This window comes from Tursiops truncatus, chromosome 4 (genome assembly GCF_011762595.2).
Source record: "Tursiops truncatus isolate mTurTru1 chromosome 4, mTurTru1.mat.Y, whole genome shotgun sequence".
In the NCBI taxonomy this organism is placed as follows: domain Eukaryota; kingdom Metazoa; phylum Chordata; class Mammalia; order Artiodactyla; family Delphinidae; genus Tursiops; species Tursiops truncatus.
In genome coordinates, this window is record NC_047037.1 from 123144549 (window position 1) to 123162823 (window position 18275).

The following is an 18275-nucleotide window of genomic DNA, read 5'->3' on the forward strand; positions in this document are numbered from 1 at the left end:
AAAATTCTATACCATTCTATAATATTTACATATAAACATCACCCTTTAGAATCTAGCACATGAAAATGATCAAGATAAAAACAATGTAAAATTAAATAGATTTAATTATAAAGGGGTATTATTAATATAAAATATTAAAATTGTGGATTATATGAAATAAAACTATATAGCACACTAGTACTTTTGAAAGTGACAGCAATGAAAGTGACATGAGATCTGTATCATGGGAGAAGTTCCTGCCATTGAGACAGAATGACCCACATTTATTTTCTACATTAATTGTGTTCCTGTGTGATCTTTCTTTCTCCTTCCCAAGTTTATGTAAACACTCATATGGCATGGAATGCAGTTCCAGTTTTTTCTGCAAATAGCGGGAAGACTTTGGTGAGAAAATTATGTTTAATTTGACACCTGAAGGATAAAAATAAGAAAGCCAAGCAAAACAGAAAAAGGAAGTCACCAAGGCTGACAGAAGAACCTGAAAGAAGCCACACTGATCTAATGGACATACCTAGACCACTTAACCCTATAAATAAATAAATAAATAAATAAATAAATAAATAAATAAATAAATAAATAAATAAAATACAATAAATATCAATAAAAACAAAAACTGGTTCATTGAGAAGATCAATACAGTGAGTCTAGTCAAACTCATCAGGAACAAGGAGAGAAGATAGAAATGATAAAAAATTGGTGAATAGAGAAAATGAAAAACCACCATCATCAACAATAAATCTCTTGTTAGTAATCGTAGTTGGAGATGGGAGTATTAGCATTGTTATTCTGAGGCAGCTGTGTTACCATGTGAAATGAAACATAAAAATAAACATGGGATATTCTCCCTATATCATCTCCCATGTCATTGAAAACCAGAATTATCAATGTATATGAAATGTGACACAAAGGTAATAAAGATGAAGTCATATAAAATTTCCATAATTTTTTATTGGAATGGAAATGGAAATATTAATATGTCTCACAAGCATTTTATCTGTATAAATTTATCTATACCTATTGGTCCTAAATCCTATGAGAAGGCTTAGAAAAATGATTGATTCTTATTGCAGTACTGTCCAATTAAAAGAAAAATGGGTTTCTTGGAAAAATATGTGATTACATGTATAGGGAAGAAAATGTACAAGATAAGCATGGACCCTCCTGAATTATCAGATAGCAAGATAGCTATTAAGGACCACTAGGATCATGCCCTGAGGATTCAAGATCCAACCTGCTGAGGCTTCCACTTGTCAATTTAAGAAGGGACAACTTGAGATTTAATATGGCTAAGTATTGGATTGAAACTCATCATAAATAAGTGAGCTCCTAATTAATGTGAAAAATAATAATTCATTTTTTTAACTGAGTATATGACAGGAAAAGAATCAGGTGATTGTCCCACTTTTCCTTTATGAAATGTACCGCTGGGTAACCAAATAGTAGATGAAAGGTAACATTACTTTGCAAAATTGTTTCAGCTGAAAAGTTAAAGTAAAACGATAGAATTAGATTATCACCATTTTTTAACCTCCAGTGGAAGATGAAATGAGAAATTGGGTATAAATGGCTGGAATAGGAACAACAAAAAGTGAAAGCCAGGAGGCAAATATTCTGTGCCTCCTGTTAAATGAATCTATTATTATTTAAAGATCTTATCAAATCTTTGTCTGACACATGTTAAGCTGCACCATGAGTTGCAATCAACCTAATTTGGATTCAGGGAAACCTAAGTCAAACTTCACAGATTCTAAAACAGAGAAACTATAAAGAAAAGAAAGGGATAGAGAGTAAAAGACACAGAAGCTGAAAAATGGGAAAACTAAATTCTGGTATCTAATGCTACACACTTGCTTTATAAACTACAAAGAAATTCAAGGACCTGACTGCTATAAATATCAGGATAATGATTAACTATTGGGCATACCAATGGAGCTGTGACTGGTTTAGAGCACCAGGAGAGTCTGCAGGAATGGCTGGGAAAATTATATTTGTTAACCTACACAGTGGATACAAGTATGTTTAACTTTAAATAATTCAGTAAGCAAATAAAGAAAATTCATTTGACTGAATTATCACAAAATTTAAAACAATCAAGTTTGAAATAAAAGTGGTTTTATTGTGTTCTTACTTTGGTAAGCAAACTTGTTTAATCATGGCATGGATTTCCTAAGAATAAATGTAATGTTATTGACTAATCCAGTTTCCATCTAGGACCCTCGCTCTACTTTATTTATCATGTTATTTCCTTTTCAGGAAACTGGGGTAATAAAAAACTAATCATATTCTACATATAGGAACAGAGATCTTAGAGAATACACGACTTTGACAATCAAACAATTGAATAGATTTGGAAGAAGAATACAAATCATGAACTTAAATTTAGTGTTCTTTTCTCTGCTAAGGTTTCAAAACCAAAGGGGAAAATAAGGATGGCTACAACATAAATTCTGTGATAATGATATGCCATTTTTGGCAGAGTAATTTGTATTGCTCATTAAGTCTCTAATATATGACTTTTATATGCAATTACTAACTGGTTAAGAAACAATCAATAAGAACATTTTTCACCAATTAGTGCTCTTTCTCATTAAATATTTAATTGCTCAATAGAACTAAACATCACATGTTCTTTTCCAAATAAGCTCTGAAAGATGAAAGATAAAACAACATATCTGAGTGAAATGTCATCTCCTGCATCCAAACTGCTTTCCTTTTATTTTGTAATGGTCTCTAACTCCTTTGATTAAGTGACTAGCTTGTGGTGTTTTGTTTCAATCTTATCAGATTTTCTTAGGGCACTTTCCTAGGGAATGTTCACAGGAATGTTAAACTTCCTTCTACCTACTCAATACTTGTCATGTGAAATTTTTGACTGCAAAACCAGTATAAATCTTGGTTCCCATGAAGTTACTGAAATCTGACTTCAGTCTCTTAATGGCAGTACTGAATACTGTAATAATAGCTACTTCTACTTATCTAAAAAAAAAAGTGGAGAATGGAAATCAATTATGAGAATAGTGGTTAGCAAACTTTTTATGTAAGGAGATAAATAGTGATATTTTTGTCTTTGTTAGTTTCTCATTCTCTGTCACAACTACACAACTCTGCCATTGTTGTGCAAAAGTTGTCATAAACAGTATGTGAACAAATGTGCATGGCTCTGTTCTAATAAAACTTTATTTATAGATCAGGTGGCTGGCTGGTCTTAGCCTGAGGGCTTCAGATTGCTTAACTCTGGTACAAAAGAAAAGCTCCTCCTTTTCTTGCATTCATTTATTGGTTTGTCCAGCAAACATTTATTGTATATCCCTTACATATTCTATTAATGGTAGACAAGCAATAAATGGATAAATAAGTACATTTATATCAAGCCAGGTGGCAATAAATGTTACAAAGAAAATGGAAACAGGTGAGTGGGGAGATAGTGAGTGGCAAGGTCTGGTTGGGTGGAGCATTTTATATGGTGGTCCATGTAGACCTCACTAATATGTGACAAATAGGTGACGTGTAGTAGAGAAACTGAGCAAAAGTGCGATAGAGTTGTCTGAGTGAAGAGAACATCAGGCTAAGGAAACCACATGTGTAGAAACCATGAGATTGAAACAAGCATATCATGGTTGAACAGCAAGACAGCTAATGTACTCAGAGTAGGAGAAAGGGAGAGAGTAGTAAAGTAGAATTTGAAGCCAGTATAAAGATTGTGTTGAGGGAATAGCATTTGGGGAATGCAGCATATGGCCCTTTATGGTATTTTAAAAACTCTTGTTTTCTGTCCTGATAAGGTACAAAACCACTGGAATTTGTGAGTACTGAGGTGACATGATGCATTATGTTTTATATGAATAACCCTGGTTGCTTTGTTGAGAATAGATGACGGAGAGGCAAAAGTGTCAGTGGGGAGAAGTTTTAGGAGCTATTGCAACAATCTAAGTGAAATGTTTTGGTGACTTAGGTGAGGGCAGTAGCTGTGTAAGTAAGTGAGAAGTTGTATAAGCACTGATTACAGTTATATGAGCTTTTGGGAATAAAACCAGAAAGCAATTTCTATTTAACTCTGAAAAGTGTAAGTACAATATATTGTTATAAAAAGTGTCATGTACTATACAAATAATCTTTTCACCTTAAAATATTTTGATTTCTTTTGTTATAAGTTAATATTGCCAAATAAAATAAAATGATCAACACTCACAAAAATATAAGCATCATAAAGCTTAATACATTTTATTGGATTTACACCTGAAAAAATCCTGGCTACAACAAGGGGCTACAAGGGGATAGGAAAATGTTTTCCTATCTTAGAAATTGGTTCAAGAGAAAGGAGGTTAGAAGGATGTTCCTGGGCCCTCCCTCTTACCAGGTGAAGACGGTGTCCTGACTACATTATTGGAAAAAATCTGGCCTGATTAATCCTTATTTGGCTACATAGCAAAATTCTTTTAATGATGATGCTGGCATGTTTCTTTCCTTGTGATCATCTTTTGAAAGGTTTATTAACAATATTGAGGAGCCTTTAACAATGAAGTATTAGCTGAACTTTCTGAGTGCTGTTTAATAAATGACTGTCTGTAGTAAATGTTAATTCATTGAGTAAAGACTTTGCTAAAAATAAAATCTACAAAACTTAGAATTTTTTAAATGAATAATAATTTAATATATTAACAATAGGTCTACATATATCTAACATTCACTATGTGAATAAAACAATAAAAGAAATATGTAGGAGGATCTCACTTAAGTTGTGAGAGAGTCTCTCAACCCCACAGTTTAAATAATTGCTTTTACTTTAAATTTCTTTAGAAATGGTAGTTAACATTTTTGAATGTTAAGGGATAGCTAATGTTTCTCACTACATTCATCAAAAGAGATGCTAATCATACATTTAAATGGAATAATATTTATCAAAACATTCATGTTAACTTTGGAAATGGCAATATTAGCAGAATCTAAAGGATTTTTGTCCTTTTAAAAATCTTGATATTGTTATGATTGTATTAAAATATTTTATGTTCATAATGGAGGAATATATTTATTATAATAAATATTAGCTAGAAGTAATGGCATTATTTCTACAAAAGATATTTTGATATTGTTTTACTCAAGGCCATAGAAAAATATTTGGAGAGGAAATAACATTAAATATCTGTGTTATCATAAATTAATGAGTTATATTTCATTACTTTGTACAATGAGATATTTTGGTTTTCTATACACCTAACATTGTTTTCTATACACCTAACATTCTGATTGATGATATGGCCAATAAAGAGCAAGAATTAAGGCCTCTGGCCTCAGAGAACTTAGAGGAAGAGTCATACCTAAAACAATATAATATAGTTAAGTAGGAAAAATAATTCGTGTTTTTGAAAGAAAAACAAGAGATGGTTGATGCAGGTTAGAAGGTTTGTGGAAGGGTTCATCAAGAAAGTAGGAGCTGAACTGATCTTCACAAGATGTGGAACATTGAGGTGGCCCTTTTAGTTTTAGAGAATTACCATGAAAAAAATTGAAATGACATAAATGTCACATGCCCGAAATGAGAAGATTTACTGTGTTGGATTCAAAATTACTTATAAGTCTCCCTGTATTTGTTACCAAATGCTGGAAATGGACTAAGAGGGGAGAGAAACACTGATAAGTGGAAGGAATTGCGAGAGATAGTCTGATGAGAATTTCCATTCTCATACAATTAGGAGTACATAATATCATTTTGAATCTTGGATTTTCTTTAATTTAATTAAATATCAATGTGTTTATTTTATTCACAATACAAAGCTTATGTGACTTACATAATCATAAAGATTTGTAATGGCACTGATTCTAATTATATGTATTGTTTCTGTATCTACTCGATTTGGTAAAAGTCAGTTTTCTAAGGAGAGAGAGAGCAGAACGAAAGAGAACTCGGGGATCACTCTAAAGTAATCTCAAAGGCTGAGCGTTGCTAGTTTCCTGAGGTAAAAAAATCTTGATTAAAAAATCAATTAATATTAATTTCTAAAAATGCTTTAAAATAGGTAAACTGAGACCTAACTCTGCCCAACCTCTCAGTTTAGAAACAGGAATTCAGTGGTAGGTCTAAAGTTCATGAAATGCAAACTTGTAACCTGGGGTGGGGACGTGGGGTGGAGTCAAGTGGGATCTGTTGAGTAGAGCAACTGAAAACCATTGAAGGCTCACTTTAAAGGAGTGAATGAAGTTAAGCATATAGATCATGTGAGAATCAGCATAGTGCCCCTCCCTCCAAAGATGTTTATGACCTAATCTCAGTAAAACAGTGTTTGCAGAGGTGATTAAGTTAAGGCTCTTGAGAAGGGGAGAATATTCTGGATATTGGATGGGCCCAACGTAATCATAAATGTCTTTATAAGAGACAAAGGGAAATGTGAAATTCAGAAAAGGAGATGAGGAAGGAGCAGAGGTCAGAGTGATGGGACCTGGCTTAAAGGGGACTAGGCCTAGCGCCAGGGAATATGGGGAGCCTCTCCAAGGCGGAAAAGACAAAGAAGCAGATTCTCCCCTGAGCCTCTGGTTTCCAGCATACACCTTGATTTTGACACTGCGAGGCTCCGGTTGAACTTTTGATCTCCAGAACTACAGGTAATGACTGTATAGTTTTAAGCTACTAAATCTGTGGTATTTTTTTTGTTTGTTTTTTTATAGCAGCAATAAGAAACCATGCTAAAGGAAGCCTTAATGATGTTCTACTATCAATACAATTTCTGAGGGGGTGGAGGAAGTAAACTCGTATTTTACAGGATAACACATAATAGAGCTCAGAGAGGAACTGTAAAAGTGTTTATTTTCCCTGAAAGGTCTCTGGTTGGAGAAAAGATTAAGTAATAGAAGGAAGGTAACAAGTTCCAGAATGCATAAAAAAGATCTTGAAACTCTCATCTGATCTTATCTACCAAACTCTTCCCCTCATCTTTTCATCCAAACTTCTAAAAAGTTATCTACACTTCTTATCTATAATTTAATACTTTTATTTGTTCTTCATTTGACAGCCCTATAGTTTTACCTTTACAACTAGATTGCAGTTGATCTAGCACTGATTACCAATAATCATCAGATTTCGTACATGATTTTCATTGTTATTTCCCCCCAATTTAAAGCCAGATGAAAAAAACTTAGAAAACAAAACAAAACAAACAAAAAACAAAACATATTCTATGGGAAACATAGAAGGGATTATTTTTGAACCTCTTGAGTTTCAAAAGGAAGCTTTTTCTATAAAATGTGGAATATAATCAACCATGGGTATGCTGACCATCAAAGTAAGTACTTGACAGGCAGTACCAAAGAAACAAATTACTGCATGATTTTTATATGAAGCACTTGAGTATTTATTATTATATAGATTATGACTTCAAGATGCATTAAAGCCCCATAAGTTGGGGCTTTTGTCGATGTTACCATTAATTCTTCATATCCTTACATTAAGATTACAGACTATAAAAGAAACAAAAAAACTTATATCACAACAGCTTTATACCCCCAACATTATAGTGGGGATGAGTTAAAATGTGAGGAAACAACTGAGATTGAGAACATGAAACAGCAATTCTGCTGGGACTTATATTCTGCATAGGTCAGTGGAATTATCTGCATAAGGTAGCAAAAGTTTTGCAAAAGCTAAATTAAGGCAAGAAGGTGGAAAAGTCCACAGACTTCTATCCCACCTGAATCAGGTTTGCACATATAGCTTTAAGTATTGCATATGCAATATTGTGAATATTGAATGCAGTGGTATTTAAGTATGAGAAAAACAACTTTTTTTCCATATAAATGATTAAACCATGTTGGCTAGAGTAAACTTTTTAGAAGTTTGACACAATTGTTTTGCTTTATTATATGTGTTATCAAAACATTTAAAAATATTGTCCAATATAGCATTTAGGAAATGAAAAGAGATGTTAATTACTGCATTAAAAAGGTATCTACCTAATTTTTAGTATTCATGTTAATAAAACTAATTATCAATTATCAATGAAGTATCTGACATTTATGATAATTTAAAGAATACAATAACTGCTGTTCTGATAATAGTAATTATTCTGTTATTTCCAATTAACATATAAAAGTATAATTACCATGATATTGTTGGGGGAAGAGTTGATAAGCATATGGATTTTTTTAAATTGAAGTATAGTTGATTTATAATATTGTGTTAGTTTCAGGTGTGTAGCATAGTGATTCATTTTTTTTTCTGATTATATTATCATAGGTTATTACAAGATATTGAATATAATTCCCTGTGCTATACAGTAAATCCTTGTTACTTATCTATTTTATATATACTAGTTTGTATCTGTTAATCCCATACTCTTAATTTGTCCCTCCCTCCTCCCCTCCCCTTTGGTAATCGTAAGTTAATTTTCTATGACTGTGAGTCTGTTTCTGTTTTGGGTATAGATTCATTTGTATTATTTTTTTAGATTCCACATATAAGGGATACCATATAGTATTTGTCTTTCTCTGACTTACTTCACTAAGTGCAATATTCTCTAGGTCTATCCATGTTGTTGCAAATGTCAATATTTCATTCCTTTTTATGGCTGGCTAATATTTCACTGTATATATATATATATATATATATATATATCAGGTCTTCTTAAGCCAGTTATCTGTTGATGAACACTTAGGTTGTTTTCATATCTTGGCTATTGTAAATAGTGCTGCTATGAACATTGAGGTACATTGTATCATTTTAATACATGGGGGATTTTTAAATTAATTTATATTTACAGTTTTATGCTATAATTCTTTCCAAATTATTTTTACTTATTTAGGCCTAGATAATGTTTCAAAAGGGACATTATAATGAACAAAGGAATTGAATTTTCTTTCAATATTAGCAATGTAACTGATAAGTTACATTGGATTCTCATTTTCTTTTAACTCTGGCAGGTGAGAAAGAGTAGGATGAAGGAAACCCTTTGAGTTTGGTCTTGCTAGTGTTCATTTTCATAGTGACACCACAAGGCAAGTATCCCAGCACCCATTTTTTTCTGCTCCCAAAATATTTTGATGGCTGGTAGTAAAATTGTCAGGAAGCACTTTATAAACATGTCTGATTACTTTGTCTTTTTTTTTAACATCTTTATTGGAGTATAATTACTTTACAGTGTTGTGTTAGTTGCTGCTGTATAACAAAGTAAATCAGCTATATGTATACATATATTACTTTTGAAATTTATTTTTCTTCTTGTCTTTCTTTCTTCCTTCTTTCCTTCCTTTCTTCCTTCCTTCCTTCCTTTCTTTCTTTCTTTCTTTCTTTCTTTCTTTTTTCTTTCTTTCTTTCTTTCTTTCTTTCTTTCTTTCTTTTTCTTTCTTTCTTTCTCTTTCTTTCTCTCTCTCTCTTCCTTCCTTCCTTCCTTTCTTTTTCTTTCTTTTCTTTATTTTTCTCTCTTTCTCTCCTTCTCTCCTTCTCTCTTTCTTTCCTTCTTTCTTTCTTTCCCCTCCCTCCCTTCTTTCCTTCCTGTTTATTGCAGTAGATCTATTTTCTGTCATAATGCTGTTAGTTGAGCATATCAGAAAGATTAGGAAATAGTTAATTTGCTGTTTATGTTCACAGCCACAGGTGTGCACTGTCAGTGCAAAATAGACCCGATTAAAGACAACATAGACAAGTGAAATAGTCAGTGCAAAATAGACCTGACTAAAGACAACAGAGACAAATGAAATACAAAATGAGGACAATTTATTATTTTGCTATGCTCTTATCTGTGATTTGTTTTCACTCTTGTTTTCTAAGTGTCATGTACATGCCAGGGGAAAATTATAAAAGAAACAAATAACTAATTATTAGGCAGTAAAAAGGAGAGAGAAAAAAATACAGTCACCTACAGGTGTTCTCTTCACACACATTCTACTTAGCAGCAAGTTGATGTTGTCTGTTTTATATTTTCTCACATACTCCTGCTGAATTCTGTAGATTGCTTATAATGACTGAACTTCTTGGGAATGTTTTAAAGAAACTCTTCAAATTTAAGCACTTTGCTCAGTAGGCTGCTTTGACAGAAAGTGCCAATTACAGACACTAGAAAAAGGATTGGGGAAATTTGTCTCAAAAAAATAACACAAAAACATTTTATTAATATGAGTTAAAACAAAGGAACAGATGATAACATTAGAATCACAGTTTGAATTTTATGTACATTTTATAAAAATATTCCTGAGACTCAATAGAGTTAAGAGAAAAAAAACAAAAGAATTTTTAACTTATATGTAAATCTATAAAAATAGACAAATCTAAAGCAAATAAGGAAATAATAATGATGAGATACTTTTAAAGCATTTATATATTCTTGAAATTTATGTCCATCTTACAAATGCAGTGTAATGCAGCCATGTAATGAATTTATAATCACTAATATTTTTCCTGTAAATATTCATAAGACAGAAAAGTATTTATCCAAGTATAAAAATAGATATATTCCAAGAGGAAAAATGCAAAGAGTACACAAACAGAAATGATAAGATGGTTATTTTTAAGAGAAAAGATATATATACTTTCTATTACTCTGATCAGAGAATAATAATACTATTCAATTATTTCTATCAGGACTTATAGTAGTACAACATGATAAGCAACTACATACTTCTGTGGCTAAAGAGCAATTTAGAAATATTATTCTTACATCACAGTCTTAACTTGATTACATTTTATATTGTATGTTTAGAATGCTAATGTATTGAGACAATTTGCATTCCCACCAAAATATTTAAAAACTAAAATTAATCTTTATATCAGAATCTATACGGTCAAATAAATTTGATCCCTTTTACCAGCATTGATGAGGTATATTTGGGGTGAAAACAATCTGATCTCTCTCTGAGTACATTTAATGAGGCAGATGATACAACCGTGCCTTTCTTTTATAATATTCTGCTTCCTGTGAAATGGACCCATTTACAGTAATAATATAAATAACAAATAGTAAAAATAGTAATAGTTTAAATTAAGGAAAAAATAGGGCTTGTCTAAAATATAAAAATATTTGTAATGAAATAAAGTTATATTCAATATGATTCAATTGTTAATTTTGTCAACAAAACAACTAAATGGAAGAATTGATAAAACATATCAATATTTTGAAGGGTTATACAAAAAGCATGAAGATTGAATAATTTTATGTTAAAAACAAGAGGGGCTAAAGAATCTAAAAAAAGAATAAAAAATTACTTTTCATTTCTTACATCTTTGAATACTTGAAATTTCAATACTTGAAATTTTAAAAACATATAAATGTGTTTAAATTTAAATAGAGAGGCATGATTTAGTTCTACTTCCCATCCCCCTCAAAACCTAACAAATAGTACTTAGAATGTCATATTAAATGTTATTTTAAAAAATCAATTTAAACACAGATATATATATATTATTTGACTTGAATAAATAGAAAGACAACCTGTCCCTAACTAAGAAGAAGGAATGTCATAAGGAGAACAAATCTCATCAAATTAATATAGTATCAATCAAAATGTCAAATGAATTTTTTGAGAAGTTATTATTTTTTAAATTTATTTATTTATTTATTTTTGGCTGCATTGGGTCTTCATTGCTGTGCATGGGCTTTCTTTAGTTGCGGCAAGCGAGGGCTAGTCTTCACTGTGGTGTGCAGGCTTCTCATTGCGGTGGCTTCTCTTGTTGTGGAGCATGGGCTCTAGGAGCACGGGCTTCAGTAGTTGTGGCACTCAGGTTCAGTAGGTGTGGCTCACGGGCTCCAGAGCACAGGCTCAGTAGTTGTGGTGCACAGGCTTAGTTGCTCCATGGCATGTGGGATCTTCCTGGACCAGGGCTCAAACCCATGTCCCCTTCACTGGTAGGCAGATTCTTAACTACTGTGCCACCAGGGAAGTCCTGGAACTTATTTAATAATTCTAAATTTCACGAAAGATGAAGAATTAGAATAGTCAAGACATATTAAAGCTTACCTGAAGAAGACTATGGGAAGACCCATTATCAGTTATGAAATGTACCTTAAACCTGCATTAAAAAACTAAGTTGAATAAACGATGTGTGTGACAAACTTTTGCACATTTAATAATAAAAGCTGACATTTATTTAATGCTTACTTTGTATTCTAAGTGTTTCAGTATATTACACACTAGTTAGTACGTGTAAGGGAAATACAATGATTATCTCAATTTTATAGTTGTGTAAACTAAGGCTTACTGAAATTCATATCTTGCCCCAAATCAAGATCACACAGCTAACTAGCAGCAAGGGTGACAGTCTGCCCTCAGAAGAGTATCCTAAATGACAAAGTCATTGGAATTGATCCATTGACCAGACAGGCCCTCCCCTACTTGATCTCATAGCAAACACATTAATTTTTCAAGCATTTTTCAAGCTGTGGTAAACAATTTCTTTTCAAATAATATGTAATTAGGCTATAGAATCCTTTGCATTTTAAATTCTTAAACCATGTTTCACTTGAATGCTGGTTCTTAAGTCCCATGATTAACATTGTTTGAATGTCGTATTTTTACTTCAACTCTGGCATCTATTTTTTAATTTTATTTTTATGAATGTATATTTGTTATATACTATTATATAAGTTATAGGTGTACAATATAGTGATTTACAGCTTTTAAAGGTTATAATCCATTTATAGTTATTATAAAATATTGGATATATTCCCCATGTTGTACAGTATGCCCTTGTAGCTATTTTATACCTAATAGTTTGTACCTCTTAATCTCTTACCCCTGTATTGCCTCCTCCCCCTCCCCTCTCCCTACTGGTAACCACTAGTTTGTTCTCCATATCTGTGAGTCTGCTTCTTTTTTGTTCTATTCACTAGTTTGTATATTTTTTAGATTCCACATATAGTGATATTATACAGTATTTTTCTTTCTCTGTCTGACTTATTTCACTTAGCGTAATTCTCTCCAAATCCATCCATGTTGCTTCAAATGGCAACATTTTGTTCTTTTTATGGCTGCGTAGTATTCCACTGTATGTATGTATGTGTGTGTGTGTGTATATATATATATATATATATATATATATATATATATATATATATCTCACATCTTCTTTATCCATTCATCTGTTGATGGACATTTAGGTTGCTTCCATACCTTGGCTACAGTAAATAATGTTGCTAAAAACATTAAGGTGCATGTATATTTTTGAATTATTATTATTATTTTTTTTGGATACATACCCAGGAGTGGAACTTCTGGATCATATGGTAGGGTAGTTCTATTTTTAGTATTTTGAGGAAGCTCTATACTGTTTTCCACAGTGGCTGCACCAATTTAAATACCCACCAACAGTGTATGAGTGTTCTCTTTTCTCCACACCCTCTCCAAAATTTGTTATTTGTGTTCTTTTTGATGATAGCCATTTTGACAGGCATGAAGTGATACCTCATTGTGGTTTTGATTTGCATTTCCCTGATGATTAGTGATGTTCAGCATCTTTTCATGTGCCTTTTGGCAGCTGCATTTCCTATTTGGAAAAATGTCTATTCAGTTCTTCTGCCCACTTTTTAATTGGGTTGTTTGTTTTTTTTGATGCTGAGTTATAAGATTGTATATGTTGGATATTAACCCCTTACTTGTCACATCATTTGCAAATATTTTCTCCCATTCAGTAGGTTGTCTTTTCATTTTGTTGATGGTTTTCTTCACTGTGCAAAAGCTTTTAAGTTTAATTAGGTCCCAGTTGTTTATTTTTGCTTTTATTTAAATTGCTTTAGGAGACATATCTGAAAAAAACATTGCTGCTATTTAGGTCAGAGAGTGTCTTGCCTATATTTTCCTCTAGGGATTTTATAGTATCTGGTCTTACAGATAGACCTTTAAACCATTTTGAGTTTATTTTTGTATATACTGTTACAGAACGTTCTAATTTCATTGTTTTGCACATAGCTGTCCAGTTTTCTCAGCACCACTTATTGAAGATACTGTCTTTTCTCCATTGTATATTCTTGCCTCCTTTGTCATAGGTTAATTAACCATAAGTGTGTGGGTTTATTTCTGGGCTCTTTATCCTGTTCCATTAATCTTTGTGTCTGTTTCTGTGCCACTACAACATTGTTTTGATTAATTTAGCTTTGTAGTATAGTCTGAAGTCAAGGAGAGTGATTCCTCCTGTGCTGTTCTTCTTTCTCAATACTGTTTTGGCTATTTGGGATCATTTGTGTTTTGATACAAATCTTAAAATTATTAAAACTAAAAGACGGTTCTTTGAAAAGATAAACAAAATTGATAAACCTTTAGCCAGACTCATCAAGAAAAAAGGGAGAGGACCCAAATCAATAAAATCAGAAATGAAAAAGAAGTTACAAATGACACCACAGAAAAACAAAGGATCATAAGAGACTATATGAACAACTGTATGCCAATAAAATGGAAAACGTAGAAGAAATTGACAAATTCTTATAAAGGTACAGTCTCCCAAGACCGAACCAGGAAGAAACAGAAAATATGAACAGACCAATTACCAGCAATGAAATTGAATCAGTAATTTAAAAACTCCCAACAAACAAAAGTCCAGGACCAAATGCCTTCACAGGAATATTCTACTAAACATTTAGAGAGGATTTAACACCTATTCTTCTCAAAATATTCAGAAAAAATTGCAGAGGAAGGAGTACTTTTGAGTTCATTCTGTGAGGCCAGCATCACCCTGATACCAAAACCAGACACAGATATCACAGAAAAAGAGAAAACTACAGGCTGATATCACTGATAAACATAGACACAAAAATCCTTAACAAAGTACTAGCAGACTGAATCCAACAATACGTTAAAAGGATCATATGCCATGTTCAAGTGGGATTTACCCCAGGAATGCAAGGATTTTTTAATATCCACAAATCAATCCAGTGTGATACAAAACATTAACAAATTGAAGAATTAAAACCATATGATCATCTCATTACATGCAGAAAAAGCTTTTGATAAATTCAACATCCAATTATGATAAAAACTCTTCAGAAAGTGGGCATAGAGGAAACATAACTCAATATGATAAAGACCATATATGATAAACCCACAGTTGATATCATTCTCAACAGTGAAAAGCTGAAGCATTTCCTCTAAGATCAGGAACAAGGCAAGGATGTCCATTTTTGCCACTTTTATTCAACATAGTTTTGTATTTGGAGGTGCTATTCACTTTTACCCAATTTAATTTATTCGCTGTGAGAACAGGAACATGCAAGCATTTTGCATGTTTTCTGAGAAACACAGATATAAAATTTTGCATGCAGTCAGTTAAGCATATAAGCAAAATAAATAAAATAGTTGAGCCTATTTTTCACCTGAATTCCTATAACAAAGATCGCATTTATAAATGCGGATAGAGCTAAAAAAATATATGTTGAGGACTTCTCTGGTGGTGCAGTGGTTGAGAATCTGCCTGCCAATGCAGGGGACACGGGTTCGAGCCCTGATCTGGGAAGATCCCACATGCCGCGGAGCAACGAGACCTGTGAGCCACAGCTACTGAGCCTGCGCTTCTGGAGCCTGTGCTCTGCAACAAGAGAGGCCGCAATTGTGAGAGGTTCGTGCACCGCGATGAAGAGTGGCCCTCGCTTGCCACAACTAGAGAAAGCCCTTGCACAAAAACTAAGACCCAACACAGCCAAAAATAAATACATAAATAAAATAAAAATTTTTTAAAAAGGATATATATATATGTTGAAAAATATTAGCAGATAGAGATAAAATTTAGCACAAGAAATCCCAACAATAACATCAGAGTTAACTTTGTCTCCATTTTCTAGAAAAACTATAAGCAAATAGGGCTGCTTTCAGTGGTAGAAGAATTGAACCATAGAGAATATCTCATCAGACTTATAAAATAAAGGAAATTTCTTTTTTTGCTTACAGTAAAAGATATAAATTGGCAGCCTGTTATTCCATACATGTGTTTTAGCCTTCACTCCTCACTTCTCCCCTTTAGCCACCACGCACAACACAAACACATAAAATACAGATTCCTTTTCTGGCATCTGACACTTCCTACTTCTAAGGAATCTAAAAGAGGAGAGGTTATCAAGGTTTTAAGAAAGGACTTGAATTTCCTCACTCTCAGAGAGGCTTGGTAAAGTTTATTGTATGATTATGTTCTTTGCATGTTTTTATTTTATTTTATTTTTCCCATTGCCCTGTATAATTTTAGCCTCTTTTGAGGTTCAAGCTAGTAAAACCTTATTGTCATGAGCAAGCGAGAGAAAGATATTCAAATCGTTTTACCAGATTAAAATTTGGTTCCAGGGCTTCCCTGGTGGCGCAGTGGTTGAGAGTTCGCCTGCCGATTCAGGGGACATGGGTTCGTGCCCCGATCCGGGAAGATCCCACATGCCGTGGAGCGGCTAGGCCCGTGAGCCATGGCCGCTGAGTCTGCGTGTCCAGAGCCTATGCTCCGCAGCGGGGAAGAGGCCACAACAGTGAGAGGCCCGTGTACTGCAAAAAAAAAAAAAAAAAAAAAAAAAATTCTCAGTAAACAGATGCTCCTATTAAGAGGTTTTTTTAAAAATATATATCCTATTATTTTAACTGGGCTACATTTATACATTCCATTATTGTCTTTTTTAATTGAGACATTTATTATTTTTTGTCCATTTATTGCTTTGGTTTGTTTATAATTATGCTTTGAGATAGAAGACAAAATATAATCTTCAAATGCTAAAATATGGAACTTGGTTATATTCTTAAAATAAATAACTTACCTTTCTAAAAGTATTTTATTTTGGAAATTGAAATCATTTTTTGGCTTAACATAAATTGCCACAATCTATTATGACACATTTTATGAAGTTCTTTTGCATTTTTTTTCCTGCTCACTTGAGGATTAGATGCATCTGGCAACTCATTTATGTCAATGACATTTATTAATCACTTCCCATTATTTCAGTTATGATGTATGAAGGCTTTCACACTTGTGAGATTTCAAAAGTATCTAAAACTGATGATTCTCATTTTCTCATTTAAAACCTATTATGAAGTGCTCTCCTGAGAAAACAGCCACCTGTGTCCAGTTAGCAGCTTATGGTCATCTAGAATTCCTGACAGCACAGATAAAATTTGCTTACTTCCTATTCTTACTTTACCACTACAATGCCCTTCAACTAAATTGACCTCATTTGTTTGTTATTAATATATCTTTTAATGTAGTTAATCACTTATCCAGTTAAAAATCCACATTCTTTACATGCTATTTCTGCCAATTTTTGAATTGGTTCATGTCAGCGAACCAAGTAATATGTATATATCACAAACTGCATGTAGATATCTAAGCATCTGTAAGTAAACAAAAAATATTTGACATTAATTAGTTTTTCGGATATGTCTAGTTAACACACAATTAGTTTCCATAAGATAAATGTATAACAATAGGAAATAGACTAGGCCAAATAAATATTGTATCATAGAAGAATATTACTTCAGAAGTTTGTATCATTTTTAGTATTTTAACAAAAGTAAAGCAAACAAAATATAGTGGACAAAATGAACATTTAAGTAATATTCTAACTCTGCCCTCCAGAAATTGATAAATAGACTTTCAAATACCTTTTTCTCTCTCTCCATATTCAGGTTATATATAATTAGACAAAATAATCGTTGATAGATAGATAAAATATAACCTTACCAAAAAATAGATATTTCTAGTAATTAATCCTCAAAATTTTCAACACATACCAATCAAGTCCCAAGTTGATGATAACTGGCAGCAGCACCTTACAAGTTTCACATGTACAAAGTAGATATTTAGTGATTTTAGTAGACATTGGTGATTAGTAGGCATTTAGTGATTTTAAATATTTGTAATAACAAATATGAGAAATTATTATTTAAAAATTAAAATAGAAACAAAAATGTTCTTAAAATGTGGTAAAATTCTGAATATAAGAAAACTACAGGAAGGCGGAAGATGGCGGAAGAGTAAGACGCGGAGATCACCTTCCTCCCCACAGATACACCAGAAATACATCTACACGTGGAACAACTCCTACAGAACACCTACTGAAGGCTGGCAGAAGACCTCAGACTTCCCAAAAGGCAAGAAACTCCCCACGTACCTGGGTAGGGCAAAAGAAAAAACAGAGACAAAAGAATAGGGACGGCACCTGCACCAGTGGGAGGGAGCTGTGAAGGAGGAAAAGTTTCCACACACTAGGAAGCCCCTTCGCGGGCGGAGACTGCGGGAGGCGGAGGGGGGAGCTTCGAAGCTGCGGAGGAGTGCACAGCAACGGGTGCGGAGGGCAAAGCAGGGAGATTCCCGCACAGAGGATCGGTGCCGACCGGCACTC